The 6,093-nt window shown below is 39.6% G+C and overlaps 1 long non-coding RNA gene across 1 annotated transcript; it reads right to left on the bottom strand.

The window, feature by feature from the left end:
* Nucleotides 1-3,875: 3,875 nt before the first annotated feature.
* LOC123154727 (uncharacterized) lies at nt 3,876-5,855 on the bottom strand. The gene is made up of 3 exons (XR_006477010.1): nt 5,747-5,855; nt 4,373-4,703; nt 3,876-4,229 (listed from the first exon to the last, which is right to left on the bottom strand). It is a non-coding gene; the product is annotated as an uncharacterized lncRNA (long non-coding RNA).
* Nucleotides 5,856-6,093: the final 238 nt, after the last annotated feature.

The following is a 6,093-nucleotide window of genomic DNA, read 5'->3' as shown; positions in this document are numbered from 1 at the left end:
AACCCATGGTGCAAACGTGTTGGGGCTGTTCGGAATTCCAAGAAAAATACTTACTCTGTATCATGGAAGGGCCAAAAAATCTGTTTATTCCTATGCCAGTGGATGTGTTCATGGCAGATTGGATGGGCCGTTTGCAGAAAAGGAGAGAAGAGCAAAAAGAAATAGAGGAAGAAGTTGATGCACCGATGAAGGGTGTAAATCTTTTGGTGGAAAAGGTTCAGGGGGATGATGATGCAAAGGGGCAGCGATGGAGTGTTTTTAAAACACAGTGTAAGATCAAAAATCATACTTGTAAGATGATAATTGATGGTGGCAGCTTTACCAACGCCATTAGCAAAGATCTAGTGGAAGCTTTGGGTCTGTCCATGTGGCGGCATCCACGACCGCACCACGTGGAGTGGTTGTACAATTCCGGTAAATTAAAAATCACACATAAGGTACGCGTAACATTTGCGGGTTGGAGATTATATTGACAAGGTGGACTGTGATGTTGTGCCGATGGACGCGTGTCATTTACTATTAGGAAGACCATGGCAGTATGATTATGATGCTGTACACGCAGGGAAATCCAACACTTACACATTTATGCATGATGGAAGGCGACACATGCTAAAACCAATGGCAGAGAAGGAAATCAAGATAGAGCTACAAATTACGGAGAAGGGGGTGCACAAAATTGACACGAAACCAGGGACGGTTTCGCTTCAAGGGCGAGAGGATGATATGACCATGGTGACACACGGAAATTCAATGAAAGAGATGAGTGGTAATTTGATTACTCGCTCAAACTATGATAAAAAGAACTATAATATACCTTGTCAGAGCAGATCCAGTGTGATGCAACATAATATTCATCATGGAACGGACGGAAAGTTGCGAGTATTATGTGGTCTAAAAATACGAGATGAAAATAAATATGTACAAGCGCTAGGGGTTCACAACAACATTATTCAACCGATGACGAGCAAGGAACCAGAACCAGAAGAGGTGCAACCCACGTTTAGAACTCCACCAAGATGGATCAGGATCGGTGCAATTTTGATTGCCGTGGAACAAGGCGTTTGCATGCAATCTCAAAAGTGCATGCATACGTACAAAATTGTCAACTAGAATATTTTATTAGGAAGGTTTCTTAGATAGAGTAGTAATCACCGTTTGCGTGGTTTGTTAAGATTTTGTTTCCTTCAAAGTAGTTCAAGTCTTGCACGACTTGTTTAGGAAGATATTTGTGTTAGTTCTTTTTTCTAGTTGGCACCGACGTGAGACGGCTATTTAAATGCCAGGCTACGGCCGTGTATGGAGGAGTTTTGGAGTTTTATTCCGAGTATGAGATATACAGAAAAACGTTCGAATTACGAACGATCATGTCTTATGTATTATCTGTGATTTTCTCATCGTGGAAATTTACTAGCGACGGAGGGTTGATCATCACATCAACGCCTATGTGCTGATCCAAAGGGGTCATTATTTTTATTCGTATATTTTCATACGCGGGTGAAAATTATCTTGAAGGTTGCAAGGAGGAACAGGGGGACGAACTGTTGATCAAGCATCGCCGTGAAAGATCGGGCCATCTACATGCAGGAATTAGCATCTCGCTAGTCCTTGTCTCATCATCTTGTCCATACCGGCCACGCGGAAGGATCTCGACTTCTTGTCCATGGCGACCGCGTTGAAGGATGTGAAGAACTCCTCCGTCCACCATGCGGCGGGTGTTCACGAAGATGACACTCTGGGTGATATGAGACCAGACAGGTTCTCCGCTACCGCTTGATTCTATTCTTTCTTTTTAAATCATCATTTATTGTCATTATTGATAGTCCTTCCGTTTTTTTAGTTTGCATATAAAATTTGTTTGAAGTCAAACTTCGTAAAATTTGACCAAGTTTATATGAAAAGATATCAACGTTCACAACACAAAATGCATATGTTTATAGATGAAAAATAATTTCATTAGATGCATCATGAAATTCATTTTCATACTCCCTTCGTCCCAAAATAAGTGACTCAACTTTGTACTAGCACTAGTAGAAAACGGACCATTAGTACCGATTTGTAAGGGCCTTTAGTGCCGGTTATGGAACCGGCACTAAGGTTTCGGCACTAAAGCCCCCCCCCCTTTAGTACCGGTTCGGCACGAACCGGCGCTAAAGTGCCACCACGTGGCGTGAGCTCGCGCCCTGGTACTAAAGGTTTTTTTTGAATTTTTTTTTGAAAATTTTGGAAAAAAATTTTGTTTTTTTATTTTTATTTTTTCTGAATTATTTGATGATTTAGTCTCTAATCACCTCTCTTAACTGCTCAAGTGTGGATCACTCATTCCAAATCATCTAACTTCCCGACCGGTCACCCATCCCTGTCACTACTCCAGCCCGAGCACGCTTAACTTTCAGGTTCTATTCTCCTTCGTTTCCGAGTCTGCACTTGTTGTTTTCCTGACAATAGTAAGATGTCAATCCTATTAACCTTCAGGAATTTTGCTTGAGCATGAAGTGACACATTTCACTATTTGAGTTTGAAACTATTGTTTTAAAAAACAATAATTATTTAGTAACACTAATATTTCTTGAATAATTAGTTTGACCATTGTTTGACCACAGTTTGACCATAGTTTGACCAGATTTGACCAAAATTGAAATAACTAAAATAATTATTTAGTAACACTAATATTCTGAATAATTAGTTTGACCATTGTTTGACCACAGTTTGCCCACTGTTTGAATATTTTTCTATTTTTTCCACTCTAGATCTTAAAAGCCCGGTAACTTTTTTTCTATTAGGTTTTTGAGGATTTTGAAAATGCCCATTTTTACAAATTTCAGAGAGATTTTGAAAATAAAGTCAAAATTCACATTTGCAAATTTTACCAACAACTAGACCACATATCACATGAGAAACTTATTTTCTTTTATTTTTTTGACATTTCCATTATTTTCTTTTATTTTTTTTAAAACTGAAAAGGCGATCCAGGGGGGGGGAGAGTTTGAAAATGGGACCTTTAGTACCGGTTCGTGCCACGAACCGGTACTATAGGTTAGACCCCTTTAGTACCGGTTCGTGGCACGAACCGGTACTAAAGGTTAGACCTTTAATACCGGTTCGTGCCAAGAACCGGTACTAAAGGTGATCATGGGGCCCCGGCCTGACGCCAGCCTGCCACCACCCCTTTAGTACCGGTTCGTGCCACGAACCGGTACTAAAGGTTCAACACGAACCGGTATTAATGCAAATCCGTTCGAACCGGCACTAATGATACCATTAGTACCGGCTCAAATACAAACTGGCACTAATGTGCTTCACGTTTGACCCTTTTTCTACTAGTGTAGGAGTACTATATATACCTCAAGTATTATAGATGATGTTGATATTTTTTTAATAATATATAAATTTAGTCAAACTTTGTATATAAGACCAAGTACATGCCCTAGAATGATAGTAAAGTATATTTTGAGAATCATTTTGTTACCGGACCGTCAAAACAGGATGGCGACATGGTACCTTTATGACAGAGATTGTCAAAAATTATGTGAAGCATGACATGGAAACATCCATATACGTAATTATCATGTTTTGTGTTTCATATATATTTTTATTCATAATTTTACTGATTATCTTGATTATAGATTAAACTTCCAATAAATATGAACAACACACATTGGTATTTAGCTGTTGTGAATGCAAAAATGGTGTGAGATTCAAGTACTCGACTCATTGGGTTGCGAGTTTGACTGAGATGATCTCATTACTATGGTTAGTTACTACATTTATTATACTTTATGTAGTAACCAACCGTACTGAGATCATCTTGGTCAAACTCCCAACACAATGAGTCAAGTACTGTAATCTCACAATTTGTCACGTTCCCAACAGTTAAATAGCAATGTGTGTTGTTCATATTTATTGGAAGTTCATTCTATAATCAAGATAACTGGTAAAATTACCAATAAATATGTATTAAACTCAGAACATGAAAATTAAGAATATGGATGTTACCATGTCATGCTTCACATAGTTTTTGACAATCTATTTTCATAAAGGTACTGTCTTCATGTATTCCAAGATTGACATCCCGTACTTACATTATTGTTTAGCCTCCCTTTTTCATCTAGCAGGCACAACAGCTGATGTTGTTTGGCAGATGTTTCATCTATCTTCACCTGTAATTGTTTTTTCAAAAGATGTTTCTATTGCTATATGAACACATACATCATGGTTGGTCAATGCATAATCTGCAAAAAGTAAAATAATTTGAATAAATCCATGTGTAAATATGGATTAACCGTGCACATACACAAACAATAATAATAATAAATAGTAAAATGGCATTTAAGATGCTAGATACAAAAGTACACATCATAAATCAAACAATTACCTAGTGGGAGGTAGTCGTATGTTTCATCAACTTTTATTTCTTCATATTCCTCTGGTTGCTTATCATCATCGATTAAACTTTTCCTTCATTCATACATGCAGAAACTGGAGGTATTGTCGAGCTAGTTGGTGACGGAGGTCATGTCAATGGATCAATGTCTATCTGATTCCAGAACAATTGATTCAAAACATTCAAAAACCAAAGGTAATGTTGAGATGGTTAGTGACATAGGTGATGGCTCCAAAAAATCTGATTCAAAAAATTTGGCTTTTTTTGAAGGTCGGTTATCAAAATCCACAACAATGGTCAAGTCAGTGTTGTCATTCACTTTCTGCAATAACAACCAAAATAAAAGTTAAACATCCCACAGTCAGATTGCTCAAACAATATTTTATATTGTGTGAAGGTGTAATCAGCATGGAGTTCAATCAAACAGGGAGAAAAATTAATAATATTGTAAATAGTGGGTGTCCATCTATTCATTTTGACAGAAATCAGCTACGAATCTGTAGAAGCTAATTATAGGCTACATAAGCTACTGGATTTTTGGATTTCGACAGAGGGGGCTTGAAGTTGGCACACTGCTAAATATTTACTCTGACCTTGAATGACACCTACGAAAAAATCTGGAACTAATTGCAAGTTGCAACAATGCGAGCATGAGCATGGTCTATGTTTTACTGTAAAGGAAAGAGAAGAAGGATATACAAAAGAGCGATGACCTTTGTACAGCAAGGAAAACTAACCATGCATAGATTAGCCTTAAGACAAACGATGGGGATAACTCATGAGTTTGTTCAGTAGATTTACCATTGGTGACAATAGTTATAACTAGCCTTAAGACACACATCAGGTATAACAGAGAATGAATGCCAGAGCAGAGCATCATCAAGAAAATAAAATTGCATGGAATAGGAGCACCACAGTTTGAGCCGAAACCTGATCAGGTAATAGAGAACATGGCATATATTATTTTCTAATTATTCTCTCTCATTATGCCAGATTGGTCTTCTGGCATCCAGTGTCGTAGCTAGCTTTGGGAAAGTGAACTCAAGCAAACAAACTTTCAGAGTACAAAGCAGATCATCTTGCAACAGCTCCGGTCAACTCTTTCACGTACAACACTGGATAGGTATTTTCTCCAGATATTTGAACTACCAGGCCAGGCGCCACTATGAAGTACTCTAGTGTGTGTGTATTCATAGATAGCCTACTTTGTCGCTAATCTATCAGGCTTACAGAGTGCAGACAGGTAATGACGATGGTAGCTATGGTTGCAGAGTGAAGACTGCAGACTGCAGACACACAGAGAAAGATCATGACTTCTCCGAATAGACAGGACCGAATTTAGCTTGGCATGAGACCAGGCGTTACCTCAGGTGGAGCACGGGCGGTCCGGCGATGATGGCAAGATTGTACGACAGCGTGTGGAGGTGGAGCACGGGCGGCGGAGTTGGTAGAACGGCGAGATTGAATGACCGGGAGATTGGACGCTTCCGTAGAGGGCTCGAGGCCTATTTATGTGGCAAAAGGAGGGCGGTTCATGGGGAGTCCGTGTCCGGCAAGGCCGTGTGTCCGAGCAGGTCTCCTCCACGGACTCTAGATCCCATCCGATCACCTTCCCGGTCTCCTCCACGCACGGATCCGGCCGGGATACGTCGCTACAACCGCCTCTCCTCCCCTGCTGCCGCTGATGAGAGCCGGTAAGAGGAGGAAGCAGA

This window comes from Triticum aestivum, chromosome 7A (genome assembly GCF_018294505.1).
Source record: "Triticum aestivum cultivar Chinese Spring chromosome 7A, IWGSC CS RefSeq v2.1, whole genome shotgun sequence".
Taxonomy (NCBI): Eukaryota; Viridiplantae; Streptophyta; class Magnoliopsida; order Poales; family Poaceae; genus Triticum; species Triticum aestivum.
This window is presented reverse-complemented; position numbering and strand designations above follow the sequence as displayed.